The sequence below is a fragment of the Pezoporus wallicus genome, unplaced genomic scaffold, assembly GCF_028554395.1.
Source record: "Pezoporus wallicus isolate ANWC-B61680 ecotype Strahan unplaced genomic scaffold, APGP_CSIRO_Pwel_v1 contig_7506, whole genome shotgun sequence".
NCBI classification, from domain to species: domain Eukaryota; kingdom Metazoa; phylum Chordata; class Aves; order Psittaciformes; family Psittacidae; genus Pezoporus; species Pezoporus wallicus.
Genome location: NW_026637546.1, coordinates 241,533 through 266,816, shown reverse-complemented (window position 1 = coordinate 266,816; position 25,284 = coordinate 241,533). Strand labels below are relative to the sequence as shown.

At 36.4% G+C, this 25,284-nt stretch overlaps 1 protein-coding gene and 1 long non-coding RNA gene across 5 annotated transcripts in view; both read right to left on the bottom strand.

The window, feature by feature from the left end:
- RFX3 (regulatory factor X3) overlaps positions 1-25,284 on the bottom strand; it is a 110,817-nt gene that overhangs the window by 73,120 nt on the left and 12,413 nt on the right. The window lies entirely within an intron of this gene.
- On the bottom strand, positions 6,416-7,164 carry LOC130597499 (uncharacterized). Its single transcript, XR_008971785.1, has 2 exons — positions 6,777-7,164; positions 6,416-6,646 (listed from the first exon to the last, which is right to left on the bottom strand). It is a non-coding gene; the product is annotated as an uncharacterized LOC130597499 (long non-coding RNA).

Genomic DNA, 25,284 nt, shown 5'->3' with positions numbered 1-25,284 from the left:
ATTGCTGGCTGGGGTTAAAGCACAACACAGCAAAATGTTATTTTATGAAATTTCATTCTGGATTTGCCTGTTGGTCCAAGGCAGAGTGGGAAGAGGACAAAGTGCAATAGTTGAAGCACTGGCAATCACCCCTCAAGGCACTTTGCTTAATAGCCAGTGCTTTCTAAGGAAGAATGTACAAGCAAGGATCACCACCTGTACAAAACATCTTCTGTTAGTTCTGCATCAGCCATACAGCTCTGAAAGTAGATCTAGATTTTGCTTCAGAAGCGAGTTCTGTTCCTTGGGTTTTGTTGTTTCTCCCCCCCCCAAGATTATAATGTGCTACAGTTCTTTTGTAGAAAGTGTAACTGTGAACTTAATACTAACAAAACAAATAAGAAGTCAAAACATTACAGCTGGAGACATCTGCTTTATAAATAGAAAGAACAATATTTATAGAAAATATTTTCTGTTGTCTGTATGTTACCCCTGTGTTACAAATTTTCTGTTTGTGATGCTTCCTGGGTTACTTTTACAGGAATCACTGTGAATCACAGTTGCTGTCCCAGAGGTTGAAAGGGAACTGGTCAAAGCAGGGCTACTACCCACAGCTTTCTGCCCAGGATCATGTCTGGAACTGAGACTCTGTGCCCATCCTTGGTCACCCTCACTAAGAAAGCTTTTGCCCATGTTCAAAGGGCTATTTTCTCACCAGATACCAAAAGAAGGAAACACTTCACACCTTGATTATTGCCCAATAATCCATTACCCATCACTGCAGCAGTAGTAAAAAAAACAGGGGACAGATGATAATCCAGGGTTCTACGGGAGGAGTGAAGCAGCCAAATAAATCAGAATGGCGCAAATAGAGAGATAAACATGGGTTTCACACAGTAATGATCTCACCATATCAAGTTCAGGTTCCCATTAATACCATTTGCTAAAATAGAATTTATAACCACTAGATAGTAAAGAGGGCTTAGAATGATAAAAAACGTTGAAAGCTGTTAAAAGGCTATGCACAGCTATTTAGAGCTTTCAGGAAGCTGAAAGTTGTCCAATTTAAAACTCACCTTTAAATTTAGGAATATATACACAATAAAAGGCTAAACAGCTAAATGTAAAACCTAGCATGTTCCTGCTATGCTACATTAAAGAACAGATCTAAAAGAAAATTCTGAATCTGACCAAAAAAAAAAGAAAAAAAGAAGAGAAACAACTTTCCCTTTATTTTGAACAACATAAAATTTAATTCAAGGTCCATCCAACAGAAAATTACCAGATTCCAAATAGCTGAAGCTTTGGTTTTTTTTTAATTAGGGATGCATATATCTCAATACTTCTTAATTTTCTGAAAAATTGAAATACAGCTCTGAGATTTGACAATCTTAGTTAAAACCACTGCTGACACACTGGAAGTTATTTGGAGAAGTATGTTCTAAATGTATCAGGGTTAAGGTCTGGAAAACATGTAACAGAAAAGATGAAGAATTATGCAAAACCTATTCAGTTACTGAAGTTACAGTTATCTTTTATCTATGGAAATACCAAGAAAGCAGATTTCAACAAGAATGCAATGACACTAGTAAATAAAAACATTAGTTTAAATCAAACAAGCAAGCTAAAGCAAATCTTGTCCCTACTGAACTAACAGACACGTAAACAGGCTTACAACTGGGATATCTGAAGGATTAATGAAGGAATAATTACATGTAATCTGCTTATGTAATCAATGAATAGACTTGATAAAATCTCACCAGTTTCTCCTATTACTTTCTTTCTCAACCTGCAATGTTATTTTGCAAGACAAGGATGTATGTCATTTTGCTCAGCAAGTGAGTTAGTGATTACTCCTGCTAAAGAAGGAAAGACCGGATAAACCTTTCACTGGAGCTTTCCTTTTCTGTATGAAGACCTATTTGTGAAACATACCCTTTTAGTCTTGGTCTCAGACATAACGCTGCTGGCTTTGAAAGCTGTATTAAGAAAACCAGAATAATCTTGTTTGCCTTACACCCAGGCACCTAAAATGACTATTTGAATTAGATTTGGAAGTACAGTATTTTGTCATATTTGCTTGCTTGGCATAGTCTGCATGTATTTGAAGGAAAAAGATAACTGGAAAGCAGTCGGCAATATCCCTCTGAAAAAAAAAAAAAAAAAAAAAGCAAACCAGAATGACCAACACCCGTGAGGTTACCGTTGGACCAGACTGAGCTTGGCCCACAGACAAGTGTTAAACTCTAGTGACACCCAGTGGAATGAAAAGCAGTAACACTGCTTAGGGCATTGCCATACTTGAAGATGCTCAAAAGCCATCTCTGCAGGTTTCCCGCTACAGACAAGGGGTGAGCCCTTCTCCTCTGGCAGCTCTTGGAGGAGCCAAGTCAGGATGCTCTATTGGCATTAAGGATTCCTCACCTGCATTGCTGCGCTACCCATTGCTGAGTCTTTGTGCTCAGGCACAACAATCCCTTCCCCAGAAATCATCAAAACATGGCAAACAACCCATTAAGCAGGGGCTTTGCCCACCTGGGGTGCTTGCTGTCCTCACTAGGTGGTGGCTGGGGTGCAGCCCAGAGACTCCTGTAATGACCCCAATGTTACTGCTCTGCAGCAGGTGCAGGCTCTGTCGCAATGCATTTGGTCCAGGTCTCCTGAGCATGCAAACACAGAGCACACAACCTCCTGTGTGTGGACTTCCTCTGCTGTGTTCCTGAATAGACTTGGCTAGCGTGGGTGCTGCAAATCCTGTACAGCTGCTGACCCAGGTCTGTTGGCTTGAGGGCGCAGGGGCTCTTGATGCCACTGAAGGCTCCCAGCCAGTTCCTCCATGTTCTGCCTTCTGCAGGTACATTATTAGCATGAGTCATGCTGGCTGTCCGGGGGAGAGTGCAAGGGGTGGAGGTCCTGAAATGGGGGACAGCATGCCTGGGAGATGGTGGGAGAGGCAGGCACATGTAGAAGGCAGCCCATGGGGCTGGCTGGCCACTTTCCAGCCTGCTAGGAGACCCTTCAGGGGGCACTGCCTCCCCTCTCTCACCACTTTCCAGGGCTTGCTTTGCTGTTCCACTCCTGGTGCATGAAAAGTCCAGGCATTTTGCATGTCTCTTGGCAGGACATGGCATCGGGTGCTGAGAAGGACAGTGACTCTGCTACAATGGCCGATACAAAGCTGCCACAGCAGGAGACTGCAGCAAATGGCCTGTGCCCCATCTGCCTGAACCCCATTGATGACACAGCCTACATCGATCCCTGCTTTCATGCCTTCTGCTTTCACTGCATCAAGCAGTGGGCTGACATGGCAGCTACGTGTCCACTCTGCAGGTGGCCAATCAAGACCATCCTGCACACGGCAAGGTCAGATGACGAGGACTAGGAGTCCATGGCCAGCTTGCACACCTGCTGGATGTGGTGGGTGACCACGCAGAGGGCATACAGCAGGTCCTCATAGCAGCGCCACCACCTGCGCCCAAGGCTCAGCAACAAATACCTGCCACCACTAAAAGGGAGCCTCCAACAAAGAATTGAGCTCCAGGGACCTCCACTCCTGCACTTCTGCCCAACCAGCACCTGGCCGATGCTGATGATAGATATGCTCACCCTCAATGTGCAAGAGATGGAAACTCACTTCACAGACATTGAATAAAGATACAACAGCTTTCAGAGTTCGTTTTTAAACCTCAGTTTGTAGTACCCTCAGTATGTGAACACATTAATTTTAGAGAACATGCAATGTTATCTCCCCTTCTAAAGCTTCCAAAGGTAAAAGTTGGATTTGCGCTATGTAAACTATTGTAGAAATAAAAGCTGTCACTTTGCTATGAGAGAGACCACAAAAAAATCACCTTGCACAGTGTAACTCTACACCTTTTAAAATAAGTCATAAAGAGCAGAATCAACACATGCAACACTCCTGACGCTTGTAACACAGCAACCTGCCAAGATCCAGTACACTCTGCAAACTCCATAGAGTCTACTGCTTTTATGTGTCCATTCTGAATGGGAAGTTTATAACAAAGCAGATAGGTAAATTAAACCAGGTTTACAAATGCACCCATTTTATCAGTGAAATTAGTTATTGTAATGACCCGTGAAAGCCATTTGGCTCAGGCAGCGTGCAGTGCACTACCTCTAAATCAATAAACATCCCATACCTTTAGCTTGTCTCCTGCAAACAGCAGCCATGTGATCAGGAAAGGCAAGACAACAAAATCCCCTTGAGGCAGTCAGGGATGTGCCAAAGCACAGCTCCAGGATTGTACCCAAAGAAAAGCATGATGGCCAGCATCAGGGAGTGTCCTGAAAGCTCAGGAAAGGAAAAGGATGCAGGAAGGTTGGAGAGACATATACAAGCAGTACGAGGACGGTGCTCATCCTGGAAGAGACACTGCACCTCAGCACCCAAAAGGAGATCTGTCCCCTCCACCTGTCACCAGCACCACTTGGCCCCAAACTCCCTCACCTTCTGTGAATGTCACTAGCTTTTCTCCCTCCATCCCCTCCTTTTTGACCACCATTTTGCCATTGCTATCCCCTGCATCAACACAGAGCACCCTGGGAGTGTCTGGAGCAGCTGCTCCCAGTGGTTTGCCCAAAGCTCCTTTAAGCTTGAAAATAACAATGTTGGAACGTTTTACCAATACCCTGGTTGCGGTGAATGTAACAGGTAACACAGCAAAACAGGATCTCTTGGAACAACTAAGGTGAATGAGAACCGAGAAGCACCATACACACCGTGTTTCAAAAGAAAGCTACCTAAAAAGCTTGATGCCTTACCCTGTAGTATTTAGGGTAATACTTATCACAAAAACTTTCAACTTTGATGTCTATATTGCCCATTTTTAAAACAATTGAAGGAATAGTTGAAGACCACACACATAAACTTTAAGTTGGGTTCTAAGCTTTATTTACACCATGCATTTATGAATAGCATTACAAGAGATAAAGAGAAGGATTTTCATCCATTCTACGCTGTTTTCTTTATGACATGATATAGGCAACGGCAACAGCTGAGGAGCTGATAGCTGAAGCTCTATTGTGGAGGTTAGTAGAAAGGTTAGTACATTACATCAACACCCGAGGGATGGCAGTAACAGGATTTCTGCAATGATGCTGCCATGCATTATCCAGCCATGTCTTGCCTTGCTATTTCAAAGATGCTGTCTTCACTGAGGTTATTCCTTTTGTGCAGGTATTGCATTTTTGCCAACTTCCCATCCTACTTGCAGAACAGATCCAGGAGCCCCACCAAATCTATGGTGAAGTTACTTCTGTGAGAAAATTCTGATTTTTGCTGGCTAGCATAAGGTAGAAACTGCCACCTGCCACCCTTATTTTACCCCCACTCCCAACTCTAACCACTACATGTCCTGGATATGGGCTGCTGCTTCTTTCTTATTTTCAACTTTTGCAGCAATGATTTTGTCAGTTTTGTAGATTCTTGTCCTTCCTGTCCTCCCCTGAAGTTCTTCAGGGCCAAAGGTCCCCTCCATTGCTTTATGACCATGGCACATGAAACCTACTCCCTTCCCACAGTTTCTGCTATTGAGAAGACTTCACTCAAAAATATCTGATGACAACCTTTCTTAAATATCTCTTGTTACAACCACTGTGATATAGTCTCACTTTTTCAGCAAAGGCACATATTCTTTGATTTTAAAATAAATTCTGGGATTTGATTTTCCAAACCTTCACAGAGTTTAAAGGGACCACATTCACAGGCCTGGCTCTGATAGCTCTGTGGAAGCTACGGTTATATAGCCCTTTATAGAACCTGGTAACATGTCAATCAGCAAAACATATTGCACACTAAAATATTTCCACATTTTAGTTTCAAGCAACACTTAGTACACTCTGCAAAAAGTAAACTTTTGCTTTGTTGATAGTAACGAGATGGTGATCACTGAACAAGCTGTTAAAGCAGTATAAGGCTGGCTTTAAAAAAAAAAAAAAAAATCTTTTTACCATCAGTCTGTAATTTCTGATATGTGTACTGCCCACTAAAAATCACTTTACAAGTGTCTGGTATATCAGAACTCATTCTGCCATGGCAGAGACATTCTTGTGTAGTATGTCTAGCACTGTACTTAAGCTGCACTTAACAGTAGTGTCATGTTTGGAAAACTACTGCACATACACCAAGTCTGCTAATATAGAGCATCCACCTCTGCCACAAGCACCTTGTCTCATAAAGTGCTTTCTTGGTGGCTTGCATAAGGTGCAGGTATCCTGGTTTGCAAATTAAGTTGCCACTTAGCTCCAGTTCGTATCAACAGCTGGGCTTTCAGTAGCTTCTAAAATGGTATTTCTATCTCCGAAGCTTCCCACTTCCCCAGGAGTGTAGCAAATGCACTTAAAGGGAAGTGATATGGACATCTCTATTGACACACCATCATTACACACACATAAGAAATTAACACTTCACCATGACTCAATTAATGCAAAAAGATACTTTATTAATGGTTATGATGGGTGTCAGTCATTAGTGAGGCTTTTCCAAGGATTTTGTTGTTTGGGTTTTTTTACCCCACTCCTCCACGAAAGCCACTGTCCTCTCTCTGATCATTCTTTAACTGCTGCAGGCCTGTATGGGAACACTTCTGTCTTCTACCTCCTCAGCTAGTTGGCTAGAGCTTTTTAAATGTCCTGTAAGGACATTAACCTAAGGATAAGGAAACAGATATAGCTCAAGCCTGTACCTCACAGTGATATAAAAGGTACCGCAATGTTCCCCCAAAGCAGTGGGCTAAAGCAACTCCCACCAGCACTTCTCCTTTTTCTGTGAAACTTACTTGGGGATTGTTTCCTGATTCACAGGCCTATCAGATGGCTGTTCCGCTTCATGTGGTCTTTTTTTCAGGAGTCCTGCTGGGGTTTGTCCTCATTGTCTCCACACCCATTTCTTCTCAAGTTGGAAATTTGTTCTGGATTTCCACTTTTGCAGAGAGCAATGCCTGTGTCTTGCAACACAGTGGAAAGCCTCAAAGCTGCACCGGCAATAAACAGATTGTCTGGTGCCAAATGTGGAGCTCCAGGACTGGGCTCCTCTTTGTACTTTGCAGGGGACACACAGGGGCCCCTTGGTGGGCAATCTCTGAAGACAGGCAAGTAGTCCCACTTGATTGTACCCCTCTCCTCACCCTGCCCTCCTCATACCCCCTCCTTGTCCTCTTGTACCTCCCTCCACCCAAACATGTCAGGATTTGTTCATTAGACTTGTGAAGTAGAGGGCACCAACCTACTTTACCAGAGTTGGAAAGGACCTTAAAAATCATCTAGCTCCAAACCCCCTTCATAGGCAGGGACACCTTCCACTAGTTCAGGTATGTTGTTATTTAATTACTTTATATTCACATTTAAACTTTAATTTCATTAGCTCTAAAAAATATTTTTTATACATTTCACACATACACTTTTAGGTAGAGAGAGATATATTTAATTTATGTACCTTTACACTATATAAAGTATATAGATCTATATTGTATATAATACTTCTGTAAAGCTACATATAAGGTTGATCAAAGTATAAGTAAAATACATAGTTTTACTTCTTCATAAAGGATTTTATATCTAGATTTACTATGCATATACATACATATAAATGCATATATATTTGTATCTAGGAATTTTGTGGTCCAAAGGAAGTAAGCAGTCAGCTGGAAAGTATGTTCAGGTCACATGCCTTTGATGCTGTCAGCGCTGGTGGCCAGGTGCAGGGCAGTATGTAAGCATGTGGGTTACACGGTGGCCAAACATGATGTCTTCCCACCATGAGATGACAGCCAAAGCAAAACGGTGCCCCCAACTCTGTAGTGGGAGGTGACCTCCAGCTCCACCCTGCTTTAGGCAAATCACTGGGGGTGGCTGCTCCATCTGGTCCCTGTGTTCTCTGTGCACATACAGTGCACAGCAGCAATGACAATATGATGGCTCACAGGGGCAACAAGGAGGGGTGGGATAAAACAGTAAGCTAATTTTTAGAGGGCATATTAATCCTTGGCAACAATTTTGGTCTGTCTGCTAAAAGAGCTTCCTATGGACTCCAGATACTGAAACCAATTGCACTTAAATGACAATTTTTTTCTTTTAAACACATGTTCTTTCCTTTGCATTATGTTGCTGCATGCAGATAAATCACACAGTTTAAAAAGTACTCAGATGGCTTTCACTGTTTTCTGGTTTAGTGAGTTTACGATACAAGATGCAAAAGTAGAAACTGACCTCCAGAAAATAGAGGTACACTTCCTTTAGCAAGCCATCATAAATTAAATGGTTACTGTTACTGTTCTCTGCAACAAATGCCAGATAAAAATACATTCACGGGTTATGACATCAGTCACAACATATCAACATTTTACCATTTCAATTTGAGAGTTGTCTAACTTTTCTATGAAAATTGATGCATCTTTATGATAATCAAATTGTTATTGTGTATTAGTTTATGTCAAGCAGTACATTACTTGAAGCATTACACTTGTATTACAGACAGAAAACAGACTGAGATAGCAGAAAGAGAAGGTAAATATCAACAAACACAGATTCTGAAACTGGCAAGGAGCAATGTATATTCTACAGTGTGTCTCATGTACTAAAGAACACAAAGTGAACTTTACTCAGATTCTTCCAGCTTGTACAGGAAGAACAAAAGCACAATAAAATACAGCAACTTAAGAGTTGATTCTAACGTCATGTTTCTAGGATGTTCGGTCACTACCATCAATTTATCCAGACTGGACTCTTCTCAAAGCTTAGATCCCATCTGAATTTGCAATTCACTCCAACATGATGTAGTGAAAGCTTCCAAAATAAGAAATGGGAATGAGGTTGAGAAAGAATTTATGTAATTCCACTCATGATTTTAAAGTACATGAAAAAAATAGCTAATAATTGAATAAAACAATAAAAAAAAAAAGGAAAAATACTACTACTGATGAAAGCATAAGCAAGGAAAGTGAAAGTTAATTAAAGGACTGTGTCTAATCTGATTAGGAAATGGATTTGGGCACTTAAAATCTTGCTTGTCAAAAAAGGACTCCCCCTTCCGGTACTGCCAAAAAAAGGAAATAGTTACTTTTGCGAAACACCTGAAACTTGGTACCACCATGCTATCAGAAACACAGTAGCACAGCCATCATTACAGAAAAAGCAAGGGGGGTTTGGGCGGGATGGGGGGAGGATGAATGGCGGGGGGGGGGAAAAAAAGTGTGTTAAAATATGAGATTTGCATAAAGAGCAATTAAGATTGAAAAGATTGTTTCAACAATTGTGTTGCTTAGTTAAAAGAAAATCTCTGGATCAAAAGCATAACTGGTTAAGAACTGCACGAATAAATAAATCTGTGGCATAAAAGAGAGACAAATACTGCTGGAAAAGTTAATGATGACAGGAGACTAATTCTTGAGCTGTAGCTCAGAAACTTTTGTTACAAATTACAAGTAAGGTTCAGATACTCAGAGATATCATAACTGCCATGTTTCCTTACTAAATAGTCCTTTATCTGTTTGAAGCATCTCACGCTACTATCCCTAATGGTCTGCAGTATACTGTTTTATGTCACTGAAGGCTAAGAGGATTTCGCTAACAGAATCATCATAACACATTATTATAAACGTTAACACATTTATAGAGATGCCTGTCATGCAATCCTTATGAACCAGTCACTGAACCAGAAGGTAAACACACCTTTAAGTATCTCCTGTGGGTACAGGCATTTTGTATAAGAGAAGAGCAACAGTAATGCCCAAGAGAGAATTATTCACCACTAATGACTTCTTATGACTAGAAACTGTGTCTTCAAGCCTGCAAAATTCTGAAAGATGTATTTGGTGGTACACATAATTCAGAAGAATAATTCTAAATGAATTTTAACCATACAAGAGGGTTGCCATCAATGCCACAAAGTCCAGCTAGAGGCCAGTAATTAGTTGAGTACCCATGAGGACTGATACTGGGTACAGTACCATTTAATATCTTCATTATAAATCATGGAACAGAGTGCACCTTGGCAAGCTTGCAGGTGATACAAAACTGTGAGAACTGGCTGACAGAGCCTATGAGCCATAATACAATCTATCTACTTTTGAATTACTTTTAAAATTTACATTCTTGCATTGACCAACAATCATAAGGATCAATGTTTGTGAAATAAATGGATAACTGATACTCAAGTTCCAAAGACTGATATATGCTAAACAATTTCAGTCCTCAGTTTAGACTCATTTCTTCTCTATTGATTAAGATGTTGTCTACTTTTTGCCAACATATTATTTTCCTCAAATGGAAGCTCTTCAAACTCATTAAAAAAAAATAAAACAAAGCAAAACAAAAAAACCCACCATTAAATAAGTACTGAAGAAAGAAAAGGTGGTGATTCAAGACACATCTCTCAAATCCTAGCTATTTCCTTCTAAATTCAGCAACATGTGAGCTGCTAAATCACAAAATGAAATTATGTCAAGTGTATTGACAAAATTAAACAAAAAAAAACCCAACCAACCAACCAAAACCACAATTTTTTTTTTTTGGGGGGAGGGGGGAGATCACAAAAAAAAATAACCATACGAATAATCTGACTAATGATTAGTTAGCTAAAAGCAATTAGATACCTAAATACCTTTGGGTACCTAGACCTAAACATTTTGTTCTAGGCAACACAACATTAGCATCATAGGGAACAGGCTACAAGTTCCTAGACTAACACCCTTATTTTGGATCTTCTTTAGTCTTCAAATAGATGTAAAACATGCTAGAGCTATGCGCGTAATTCACAAACATACATTAACGTAAAGACCATTTCTTGCAAAATAAAACCATGAGTCCTAAATTATTTCAGTTCAAAATGGGATGTTTTTAATACATCAGTTTATGTTCCTGTGCTTTCCAGAGTATATATTTGGATTAGTTTTGACTTTGCTATTTGGTTTCCTTCAAATGGGGTAAAAATGTTATTTCAGAGTATAAAATACATATTCTTTATTCTTATAACTTCCATTACTGGCAGTGCTTACAAATTTCTTAAAAGAAATAATTTTCAAAGTTATCTTTTAACCACTGTTTCCACATTGAACTAGAACTAGGGCTGGAACTAGATGATCTTTAAGGTCCCCTCCAACCCAAACCATTCTATGATTCTATGAAAAGCAACTGAAGTGGTAATCACTTTTCAAAACTAACTTCTGAATTGCTAAGGATTATACATTTAGAACATCTTTTAAGCTCTGCAACACAGCTGCTCCTTATAGGGAGGAATGTAGCTGTCAATCATTCGTTCTCTTGCAGCACAAATATGCTTTGCAGTTTTTTACTTGTCACTCCCATTACATGTAATGTAAAGTAGCTTAGCACTAAAAGAATGTAAGAAACTCCAGAAGTTAAATACATAAATTATTGTGACGATGACAGAAAAGGCAATGAATATTTTGCAGCTCCATTTGCTTTCTTTGTTAAGGAAGAAAAAGCTAATTATCTGCAGCTGTCAACAATGAAGACCTAGACCTATTTAGGTCAACATAAGCCTTGGACAAACTAAAGTATTTTTCAAGTTTAAACTCCATTTTTTCCCCCCCTTTCTGGAAAACAGAGTCAGTAAGTAGCTACACAAGAGTGAATGAAGACACATCAGGCATAAAAATAAGGATTTCTTTTTCACAATAAATTCCCTGTATCATTTATAAGATGTATATGTCATATAAAAGGAGAATATTCATTCTTTTCATTATCACATCTAAAATTTTGAAAGTTGTAAAGAATTTCTCTGTATAAAAAAATTTAATCTAAAAACCACAAGCAGAGTTGTAAATGTTGCAAATGTAAACTATATGTGGTACTGCTCAGTTTTTAGACTAGAAGGGTTGGGTATCTCACAAACATAAAGAATATTACAATTTATATTTCAATTCAAACTTTAAAGAGAAACTTAAAGCTTGTGAAACAATGAAACTTATGTAGAATATTTCCTTTACAAAATTTTAAGGACAGTTACCAAAGGCATGAGCTGTTAAAACTCTCTTCCTTTACAATCTACTATTACAATTTCTCATCCAGCAAAATGTAAGAAAGGGAAAAAAGCACGAAAGGGGAGAAAGAGAGGGCAAAGGAAGGAAAGGAAGGAAAAGACAAGCATACTTTCTGTTCTCACTTTGCTTGAACTACAGAAGTTGCTACATTTAAGACTTTTGAGAAACCTAATTTATATTTCCCTACATACATGTCAAAACCAAAGAATTAATATATTTTGTAAGAATCCATCTATGCTGCAATATTTCTCAAACTTTTCCTTCTGTCCTCTCATACTGAATGTCTTGATCCTTCCCCACTTTCATCTATAGCATCTACTTGTCAAAACATGATTACCCAATTCTCCATGATGTGTTCAAAGTCTAACCAGTTATGACCCTCTTCCACAGATGACAAGCCATACTTGACCCAGGCTTTCCTACTGGTCTCCTGTTATCTGTAACTATGAATGTAGGTCTTACAACAAAAAAACAAAAACCAACCAAACAAACAAACAAAAAAACAAAAACAAGCAAAACAAAACCAAGGTAAAGAATGCATTGGTTAACTTGGCCTTTTCCATGTCCTTTTCCACAAGACCTGCACCAAATTTCACCAACAGACCTTACATTCAATTACCGTCTAGCCACTTAATTCTCTCTTCTCCCTTCCATACATTTCAAGTAGTCCCTGAAGAGAGTGTTTAAGTAACTTATTTCTTACAATGATCTGCTGTTTCCTTGTGATCAGACTCACTGCAGGGTATGCAGGATTGTGACATCACAACTGTTTTAGTCATACAGCTACAGTTTAAATGATATTTTACTTATTCAACTCAAAACTAAACAACTCTACCCATTACACATTTGTCTCACATACTGAAGAAGAAATACAGAATGAAATTGCAGGACAAGTGCAAGAAAGAACTGTAGTATGTAACCAGAAGTGACTGACTAACCATACAACCTGGGAGACTAACATAAACATTCAGGGCAACATTACCTGGTAAAAGTTCTTTTTTCAACACCACAATAGTTTTATTTCATGTGTGAAAAATAGCACTAACAAAAAAAGCTGAAATAATACTGGAACTTATTTGGGGACAAAAAAAAAACCAACCCAAAACCAAAAAACAAAACAAAACAAAACCAACCACAAAACACAAACTCAAACACACACCATAACTGACATGTTAATAAATTTTGATGCAGTAACTTAGCCAAACAATGTAAGAAAGCAGAAGTTGTTTAAAAGGACTGACGTATGTCTGAACACAATTTATTTTACAGCCCCCAACCTGTACTGGTATTTGGCATTCTTCCTCCCCAGGTGCAGCACCCTACACTTGCCCTTGTTAAACCTCAATAGGTTTCTCTCCACCCAATTCTCCAAACCTGCCCAACTTGAACCTAACAATAAATTGGCTTCACACAGAGAAAATTTAACTGTACACATAGCAAGTACATTAACTCACATAATGTTCACATTTCATTAAGTCATAAGATATACATCCATACAATGGAAAGGAGTTTTCTTCTTTGAAGTTTAAAAAGTAAAACTAAGATTATTTCACAAACAATTTTTTAATAGTTCTCTATTGTTTTATTTATTAATAGTTATCTCTGTATTAATAGTTCTCTATTGTTGGACATGCACAGATGTCCAATGGTGTCCTGAAAATTCTTCAGCCTTCCTGTATTTGTCTCTAGGAAACTCATTTTATTTCGTCTATTTCCTGAAACATAATCTTTAATTTTTGAAGTAACAGACAGAATCTACCAGTTTGAAAATTCCATCTGCCTCATCAGAAGGTCATCAAGAAAGATCATTTTTGTATACCTTTGTCCTCTCTAGATAAAAGCAGGGCTGATACATAAAAATACTGCATTGTAGCTTCCTACAACTACCTTTCACATACAAATAAGTTCAAAATTTTCACGGGCTTATCAAGGAGATGCTGACAAACACAAATATAGCTGCAATGCAAACAGCATTCTGTACTTATATCTAATTAAATGCTATGTTTACATGATGTAGGCCCATTAAGTTGAGTCTTAAGTATTCAATTAAGCAGAAAATAGCTCACTGACGTTCTTCACTCTTCTTGATAGATAATTGTGCCATAAATACAGTATATGATCCCACAGTGAACATTGCATATTGGTAAATTCATTTAAGAAGAGTACCATCCATGCTTTAGCAGCATATAAATAGCAGATGGGTCCCAGAAAACTTATTATATCTTGAAGTCACTCACATAACAAGTACATTTACTGAAAATACAGTTTTTTGCTTGAAAACATTCAGTACTTAAAACTTTCTTTACCCATTAAAAAGAACTCTTATTTTTAAACATCCTGTATCTTTACAGAGCACTTCAATAACACTACATAAACTAACATTATTGTTTGGATTTGTTATTTTAGTCATGGTTAGTGTATTGAAGAAAAGAAGACATCGCTACAAAAGTTAAGCAGCAGATGAAGTTTATTTCAGAATTGGTGTCCGATTATTTCAAGCTACGCTTTTCAACATACAGACATTAAATAAAAAGGATAAACGATTTTTTCAACTTCCACTGTGCTTACACTAAAGCGGTATGCAAATAAAACATGTTTACATGAAATCAATTTGCATATCAACAGAAGTAATTAAGAAAGAAGTTAGGAGTAAGCACATAATGTGATGCTACAACATTTTAAATTTCATGGAAGTTCAGCTGGAGGGACACACACACAGACTACAGCTTTTTTCCCAAATTTCTTGTTTTGTATTGTCCTTTGAACTTTAGTAATCTACTTCCTCCCAGCCTATTTTTCTACATTCCCAAACATCTGAACAGATTTCCTAAACTTACACTGTTAATACAGCATAACATAGTCATATTACAAATAAACTAATAAATTCAGAAATAATTTTATTTTCTCTTTGTTTACCTTCCTTTTTGTTCCTCCCTCAGTCCCCAAGATTCTCCATTGTCACATGCTACAACACTACATACAATTGTTTTTCTGACCGCTCAGGTTGGATTTTTTTTTTTGGGGGGGGGGGGGGGGGCTTATTCTGAGAAGGTTATTTCACTTTTATAAAAATGGTAAAGTTCAAAAAAATGCAAAGTATCCTTTCAGATGTAATTTCAATTTGAACTTCACTGACAACATGAAACATTACTATCACACTGGCACAGCACATCATCTAAGGGAAGGGGTATTTTTTTTGGTTGACTGGTTTTGTTTGCTGAGAGGAGTCTAGGGGAGCATTGGTCCAGTTTGTTTTGGCAGTTTTTTTGTTTGTGTTTTGGGTTGGGTGGTTTGTTTGGGTTTATTTTTTTACTAGTTGGTTAGGATTTTGTCTGATTTTGGGTTTGGGGGGATTTTTTGGTTTTGTTCTTTTTGGTTTTTTTGTTTGTTTTTGTGGGGCTTGTTTTCAGTTTTGTGGGGTTTTTTGTTTGCTTGTTTTTCTGGTGTTTTTTTGTTGTTGGTTTTTGGTATTTTTTTAAATCATGAATTACGCAGCCCAGGAGGTTATGTCTGGATGCAAACAGAAGAATTAACCTGCAAATTCAGGTTTTTTGCTTTTGTCCACTAAGAAAAATATTAGGAAGTAACTACTCTAAGCAACATCATCTAGTCTAAAAATAAAGACAAGCACCAATACTATGTACAGAAATCCAGCTATTTGGGAAAAGGGGCACAGGCAGCTGAACAAAGATAGTGACTGCAATTCTGGAAAGTAAATTACATCCTTACTGAAATTCTGAAAGTAATTTACATCATTTGAGAATACATATTTGCCATAATAAATACTGGATGCTATTTTTATAGTGTAAGGTTAAAATGCTTCAGGGTCCTCTGAAAAAGTCTGAGCTCTATGTGTGTGTGTATACACGTAACAACTCTTAGTAAAAAGACCTTTAAAAGGATACAACTTAGGAATCTGAAAACCACAAAGGTATGCTCTTGGTTTTTTAAATTTCTGCTTTCTATATAGTATATAGAATTTCATTATCAGATTTTAACCTCTTCATAAGTTTCCAGTTTTACTAAATCTTTCAAACTCTCCTAGCTCTTCAGCTCAAATGCTTTTGAGTAGATATCATACTCAGTCAGACTAGGTCACACTGCTAAATCAGTTGGTTTTAATTTTTTAAATTCTGGAGTTTAAATGAGTTGATAACTCTAAATTAGGAACATCACATGAATACAGAATGTTGCTCAGACTAGCACTTAACTCAGATTTAAACTAACAGAACTCACATACCTGAAAATTAGCACCAGCTGAGCAGTTTGTTAAAGATTGCTCAGATGAATCAAACTACCTTTTTAAGATTTTTTTCTAGATTTGGATTTATATATACATCACAATATAATTTTAAAATAAAATCATATAAACCCATCCTGTTTCATTGAATATATACAAAATATCTCTCTTTCACCATACCGCAATAACTTTTGCAGTGAGGATTCCAGTGTTAAATGGTGTAGAGGAAAAACATTGAGATGAATAGTTAAGCTGGAGGATACCATCTATGCTGTCAGACCTAAGAGGTCCATTTAAAAGAAAAGCTTTTTTCAGACTTACTGTTTTTAAATTCCTGTGATAAAAGAAAGCACTATCAATCAACATCTGAATTTACTGAAACAGCGTTATCCAGTGAAACAACCGAAGTCAAGATTGCAGCATCTATGTGTTTACATTTTATGAGTTTCTCCTTCTACACTGTGTAGCTAGCCCCGGAGTTGCCCCTTTTTTCAGTAACTGAACATGTTAAGTCTTAGACTCTTCGAACAGTTCTCACCTATTCAGTAAATATAGTGCCACCTTAATGGAATACAACAAGTTACAAACTGACTTGGGCCTTCTGTTAATGTAACTAGCCTTTACCACAGTGACATTTCAACCATCATTCCCAAAAGCAGACCCAGGAAGACGGGTATTTATTTAATGTAAATCTATATCATTGCTTAACAATCAGTGTTTCAATTTTCAACTTGGTTAGCCAGGTCAAAATCTTTAAACTAAAATGTAATCCTCCAGAACTATATCTATTACTATTTTGTGAGACAATTTCTGTCTCTCATCCCAAATCGTGTGCTTGCCAATATATTTCTACCTTTCACATATAACAGTTCTTGAAAACATGAAAGCCTGACAGATTGGTACGACATAAAATAAACTTGCCTGACACTCAGTTTTATTCACTATCCCTTTTTACACTATCTTCACAAGACATTTCCAAACTTTTCTAAATAATATGTTAGAATTCAAATGATTTAAAATAAGCTATTTTATGGTGTATCTTACAGAACAGTATCTTTGTACATAGATTTTTGTACCAATATATATCTTTAAAAAAAAAAAAAAAAAAGAGAACTGCTGCACAGTATCTGATAGCTGAATCAAAGGAAGATAACAAACACTAACTTTAGAAAAGCCTTATAATAACTAATATCCAATCTCCAGTAGTAGTTGATACCACATACTTCAAAGATAGATGCTGCAAATGCAAATAGTAGCCAGTTACAGAATAACCTCCTTTGGAGAAGTCTCTTCTAAACTTCATCAATTCAAGTGTGAGCAATGATACTCCTTCCATAATATGCGTCTACCGGCGTAGCTAGGGACTTCTATGAAGTTCCAGTATAGATCAATTTATAAAAGAAGTTGAGATTTACAAGCCATTTATAGAGAGTATTAAATACTCTTTTTTCCTTGATAACTCAATTCAGTGTTTCATTGTTCTCTCCTGTGTCTCAAACTACTAGACTTCAGAGTCACTCATTCTAACTAGCTTTGTCAGGGTTTCAGTACCACAAATTTTCAAAAGTGCCTTCATTTTGCAAAGAGGTTTGCCACTTTGAGGAAGAGAATCTTCCAAATTCAGACTAGTTTGTTATGAAAAGAAGACCATGACAACTGTTTGTACTCTTGTTTTATTATTACATCCGGCCTGGTCACTATTGGAAATTCAATCTACTGTGGTTGCTAGGAGCCTGTTGCTATGCAACCTAAAAGGGTTATGCAGCCCTTTCAGGCTGAAAAGCATTGAAAACACCACAGGCCTTCTCTCATGGCTCTAACCAGTTTATTTAAATGGATTAACACTCAGTCAACCCCCAACTCCCCAAGTTAAAATCTGCGAACTTCAAAACCCTTCAAAGTTTAACTTTCAAAACCTAGTATGGTGGAGTTGCACAACATGGTCTGCATAGATATTTTACAATAAACTTTGACAGAACAATTCACTAGGCTTCATAATCTGGATCATAAGGCAGAACTATGAGAAAACAAACAAACAAAAACCTAAAAATAACTTTCAAATGGCAGAATAATACTTAGTATTTATTCTCTGTATCAAAAGATGTACAAGCAGCCTATAAATCCAAGACTTTGCAGTCAAACTTCTTTCTGCCTTTGTGTATCTGTCACCTTTACATATTATGCAAGCCAAATAAGACATCTACATACATGTCTGCAGATTCCTTTCTTTTGCCAGTATTTTTGTAAATTTACTGGAGAATGGTTACGAAATGAAAGGCAGAAGAGCTGAATATTACTGCTTTTCTCGACTGCACCAAAGAATAAGTTGCTGTACACCACCAGAACTAAGCAAGCTGTATTTCCTCCAGCTGGGTCCTTTATTTTGGACTTTTACAAAGACAGCAGAGATCCAAAGCTATACCTATCTACCATTTTTCCTGAAACAACCTGTCATAAGTCAACATCGCCAATGCAAACGAAGCTTGTGGACAACAAGGTTCTGTTTACAAAAAACAGAACAGGGCCTTCATTTATCAAATTAGCTGAGTTACCCTGGCTGTCTTCACTGATTGCTCAACAGTAAAAGAGATTTGACCAGAATCTGGCCACAAGGAGCTTAACGCCAAGCCTAGCATTCCTCCATCCTTTATTATAGAAGATAGCTCACCTGTAGGACTGGCCATTCAAGGAAGCTGTGCAAGCTGAATGTTCCCTTAGCAGTAGCAAATTAGCTCTAGGAGACAGTCCTACATTACCAATTGGATTTAAGAAGTTAATGTCCCACATAACTCTAGAATTCCTATTCTTAATATATAGTTCATTACCATCACAAATATATTGGAGGAAATAAACACAGAACTGCTTCCCTGTGTTTCCTGTTCAGATGAAAAACTTCAAATGAATTACATGAGATTGGTAAACTGTAACTACTGCTACAAGCAAAAAAACCTGAAGTCGTTTAGGGTGCTTAGAAAGGTTGCTTCAGCCTTCAGAAACAGTGCATGGCAGTAGGGATCCTGTAGTCTTCTACTAGTTTCTTCCAGATGTCAAATCACTTAATGCAGATGGACTACACTTGGGTCTACATACATTATATACATACATACACAGTCACTCTGCATACACATATACTGTACATGTAAATTTATATAAACATACCTATACAAAACAGCTGCTTCATCCATGAAATACATATACATCCTCCCATCTAAACTAAATGGCGTACATGTTATTATCTGTATTTCACATTTTTATACATTTCCCATTATACCAGTTCTTATTTTATTGCATCTTAAAAAATATATATATATATTTTGATACACAGTTCTTCTCATGCATAAGTAGTTTCAGAAGATCAAAGTTTTCAGCAATGCTAAGAATAAAATAGAGGGAAAAAAGTTATTTGCCTGTATGTATTGAAATACATACATGCCAAATTTCTCTGGAGATTCTGTTTAAAAACGCACAAATTGGTCACATAATCATCTTCCACATACAGATTACTGACATGGTACACTTAGGTTAGTGAAGACACCACTCTGAAGCTATGATTTTGCCTAACTGCTTTCCTACAAATTCATTAAGGTGTTCAGTCCCAAAGTCAATAATTAAGAGATTATTGTTCCTTTATCCCAAACACTCCTGCAGCATGAAGAAGTGGAAGACAAAGGACAAAGGCTGAATCAGTGATTGTAAAAGGCCAAGCGCATAAGAGAGTTATCAGGAGAACGGGTATAAAGCATGTGTAAAAGAACAGCCATGGGCTGATACACAAGCAAAAGCTAATAGTGAAAAGCAGGGAAGACAAGCTGGAATTAATGCATATAAATTAATGGTTCTTAGCTTTCTGAGAATCTCATCTTTCCTGCTGTAAACCTAAAAAGAAGACTCAAAACCACTTTTGAAGACACTGTCCATATATCTTCAAAATTATTGTAAAATTGGTGAACTGTAGACAAGAAAAAAGCAGACACATTGCAGGCCCAAACTTGATTACCCCTAATATAGAGAATACAATGACCATACAGAGTGGTCAGAAGTGTATGAAATTTACAACAATAAACACATCTTTTGCTTAAAATAAACAAGACTAGATATGTTTCTCTAAATTGTTTACAATTCTTACTGAAATCTAATACATTCTTAATATCTTCATTTATCAAAACTATATTCTTGTGTTCAATCACATCACTTATTATTTGCAATAGGTATTAAATTTTCAGGATTATGAGAGCTGCAAATTTCATATTCAGAAATAACAGGAGCACATAAGACCAAGTGGTACGGAACAGTGACCATACAGAAATAAAAACTATACCCTTTCACTTTGCACGTACAAAGGGCTGCAAAAATACCGTATTTGTATCTGTTACTAAAAATTTTGGCAAAAATTAATTGAGAATTTTTATGGTATTATAATCAATTACATGAAAGGAGATGGCATTCTTTTCATATCTCAAAACATAAAAGGATGACCTTAAATAAGACTGGTATATTCTATAAACAATAACAAAGCTAATTCTGTTATAGTTCCACTGAAAACTTTGTCATTATATTAATGAAAGTCATAGTCTGAATATTGACACAATAACATTATTGAAATAATATACTCTGAAGTTAAATGAAAATTACGATTGTAAATTATAAAATCTTCATACCTCTGTGTATGGATAATGCACTCAAATACGAAAACAGATTAAAATTTATCACATATAAAGGATTATGAATATGTATATGACTAGAAAAATATAAAAGATTGTGAGAATCCAGAACAATTCTTAAAGAAACCTGAATCTCTAAACATTCAGCTTCTCATTCCATTAGAGTTCTAAACTGAAAACAAATTACTCAGTCTGAACATTTCAAATCCTAAACCTCAGTTTTTCTTGAACTAAGCAATATCAAGCTAGTACCTTAAAGATGATATATTTAAAAACTACTGCGGATGAACTGTTCAAAACGGTGAACAAGAAATAACTGTGTGTGGAAAGAAGTGTAGAAAATTATGGCTGTAAAGACCATAATAAATGATGATACTCTGGGATTAATCACACAGATTTTTCAAAGGTTAGCCTTTAATTGCTTTGGAGGACTGTATGAATGTTTTTCAGGACAGACTGTGACAAACCCAAGCAAACAGCAGCTCCTTGGTCAGCCCTATTAGCTGTGGGAGCTTGGCTTTGTCATTCCACAAAGGCAGCAGGTATCAATAGGCTCTGCAGAAAAATCTTAGTATGTTTCAAGTGAGTTAAAAAAAAAGAAAAAAAGTAAAAAAAGAAGAAAAGAAGGCAGGAGGGATAAAAACAAGCAAACAAAAAAACCCAACCACAACTCCAAAACAACAGCAAAAACAACCAGCAACCAAACAAAACCCAAATAACTCCTACATGCAGTAATTTTTTTTTCCCCAAAATCTGGAGATTCAGCTATTCTCAGGTTGCTGGTAAAAGAAAGAGATTGTGAACTTCTCAATACACATTTTTTCCAATTATATAAAATTGGTTAAAAGAATGTTCCTCAGAATATATCTTTTAAGTGTCAAATTTGTGTACATTGACATGAAGTAGACTAAAGCACCCTGAGAGAAAACTAGAGATTGGCAAACACGAAAGCAAAGTGGCTGCTGGCAAAGAAAACATCATTCAGTCCCTGGAAGCAGAAATCAGTAGCTGTAGGCTCTCTGTACAATCCAGCCTTGTAGGAATAGCAATATGTCAACAATGTATGATCCTTAGCAGCCTTGTCCTAGCCAATTATCTCAGGTAAACTGTTAAATATTAAACCATATGCAAGCCAGGCATCCACAAGGAACGGGGTGGGGAGGGTGAAAACCAGCCGAACAGCAGATACTGAACTGCAGTTTAATAACTAAAACAAGTGCCAAAAAATATTAAAAATACAACTGAAATTACAAAACATATGTGAACAGAATATGTTCATATGTGATGATTACTGCCATCAGTGATAATATAGTACAGCAGCAAAAAAGAACATTACAGATTAAAAAAATGTTGACATGAAGGGAGACTTAAAGAGTCATGTATACTTTAATTTCCTGTTTAGGAAAAAGAAAAAGAAATAAAAGAAAATGAACAATCAATCTTCAAGTATATATACATCAGAAAGAAAACTTTCAAACAAGTATTCACAGAGAAATTACAAAATTGGGTACACACATTTAGAAGAAGCTACCTGATTTTAAAATACTGCTTCGTGTCCTAAAGATATCCTTCACCCTGCCCCACTGCTGCCTGAATCTTTAGTATATCTTTAAAAACCTACCACTTTACTTTTTATATATTTAAAGTACAGTAATTTTAAAATTAAATTATCATTTTCCTAATAACGTATTAAAGCTAGTTCAAAAGAAATAGATCTCATTCTGCTTTGTACAAGAATATTAACAAAAAAGACATATAGTAACTGATAAAAGGATCCATGTCCTTTGCCATCTGAGTATAGTTTTTGAGGTGACTAATATTTCATTGTGCTTATCAAAATGTTTCTTTACTTTTTAAGCAATGCACATTGAAGTTAAGAGAAAATCCAGTAATTCTACAGGAAATACATAAGAAATGTATTCTGTTGGAAGCAATGACAAAGAAATACTGTAAGAATACTGTTTTACCAAACATGCTTGAAATTCACTATCACACTGGACAACATTTACGATACTCATTTTAACCTTGTTTCCTTTCTCATATGACTTTTTCCAGTATGTTAGCTTTCACAAGCATACATTTATTCACAAGTCACTTTTTATTATCATGGGGTGGGAGTCAGGGGAGAAAAGCAGCTTGATTTTGGTGTCTCACAAAATCATGAAATATTTCCAATGTAAAAATATACACAAATTCATACACACAAAAATAAACCAATAAAACTCTGTTAACTCAAACATGTCAAAAATCTCCCACATGGTTTTCTGTCCACCTTCCAGTTAAGACAGTTGCAAATAGTGCATTCTGTTCTGCTTTTCCAACCTAAGAGTGCTGAGCACCTTAAAAGACAGTGATTTGAACAAAATCTTAACTTGTATTTCCTGGATGGAAATCCGTATTTTTATTTTTGTTCCATGTGTGACCTAAAACCAACCACTCCAACATTTGTGTTTAGATTACAGGCATATATTTACAAATGACACCCTGAAATTATCATATCCTCCTTACTTAACATTGCATTTCTCTCTGAAACAGTTCTCCAAGCTCTTAGCTAAGACTGACTTTAGAAAGCATGTGAAAACATGAAATTGTGAAATAAAAGCATGCATAATGGCGCTTATTAGCTAGGATTATCCAGCATACCTTTTTTCCCCCCTCAAAAGAAAAATCAGCGAGGTAGAAAAAATAGGAAGTACAGTGTAAAATCAAAATAAAGTAGTGAATACTGAACAACAGAGTCACACAGACATAAAATTAGGAAAAGTACATTAATTCTAAAAAAAAAAAAAAAAAGATTAATCAATCTAGTACTGTACAATAGTGAATTGTTAACAAAAAACTATGTTTATGGCTATTGTACTTACAATACAAATGCAATATCAATAATTGCACAACTGGATCTGAAGCATATTTGTTTGTTTGCTTGCTTTCTAGTTTCTAAGGTTACAGTACATTCGTAACAGAAATTTTCATAATATCTGACAAAAACCTTGATGTTTGCGTAATGTAAATTACTTTTGAAAGACAGTTTAATGAAAGATAATGTTAACTTATTTCTGTAATTATTAAGATTTATTAGGCTCCACCCTACTGCACATACATAGAATAAGAAAACAATACAAATATAATGTTCAGTGACAATATTTATTAAAGGTATATGTCATGAACAGCAGAAACTGAATTTGATTTCTAAGTCTTAAAATAAAAAACTATGACTATGTAACTTTCATAATTTCATTGTTTTTCATAATTGACAAGTAACAACATTATTAAATGGATACCATGAGCTATCTCATTTATCATACAGGAACATAAATACCTAAACTATGACACATACAACACCAACACTGAATATTACTTACGCAGTTTCTGAGATACGCCAAATATTATTCTATTTAATTTTCTTCTCAAAGCTCATTGTTTTGCTTAGCAAAATTTGTATCAGAAATTTTCTTGGTGTTCATTCTAATCACTTGCAAAATTCAGGTATGTACCCTACTTGACAGGAATGTTCTTAAAGACAAGCACAGTAGAATAGAGATACTTGAAGAAAGCAATGATTATATTATGGTAATGGATCTTTTAGGACAGTTCAAGTTTCACTGTGCATTCAGTTATTTAGTTCAACTTGGAAAAGGATTTTTCCCAAGAAAAAATGCACTGCAAACACTTTATGGAAATCTTATGTCCCTCTTTCACTGAAATTCTCAAATTTGAGGGAGGTAAGTTTAACAACTTATGAATAAAGTCAAAATGCAGGTTCTGAATAATGCATTTGCTTGTTTACACCTTAGTCATTGAATTTGATTCAGACAAGAATGAAACATCTGAATTTAAATAAAGAGATTACTTTCTGGTACGACCTTGATTATTAAGGCTGTATCACAATTAGTACTATATACATATGTCTCTGCTTATCCTTCAAGCTGTGTTGAACAACAGTAAGAGATACATTAATTTTGCTATGGGCTTTGGCATCTGGATGCCCCAAAGTGATAAAACCCCAGCCAAAAAAAAAAAAAAAAAAAAACCAAAAACCAAAAACCAAACCAAACCAGAACCAGTACAATCAACAGAAGTATTGATCACAAAAATACTTTCACCAATAGTATTTACTGCCATATACACTTCCTTACACCATTGCTCTTCATCATTGCTATTCATTTTCTATTTGCATCTACATGATTAAAGAAACATTTTTTTTCTAAACAAACACCTCCTTGCAGACACTCAGAAATGATCATCTGTATGGAAAGTATTTTAGATATCCTAATTACTGGCGGAAAAACAAAAAAAAAAACCAAAAAAAAAAAAAAAAAAAAAACCAACCAACCAACAAAAAAAAAAACAAACCCAAAACAACAAACATGCAAACAAGACAAAG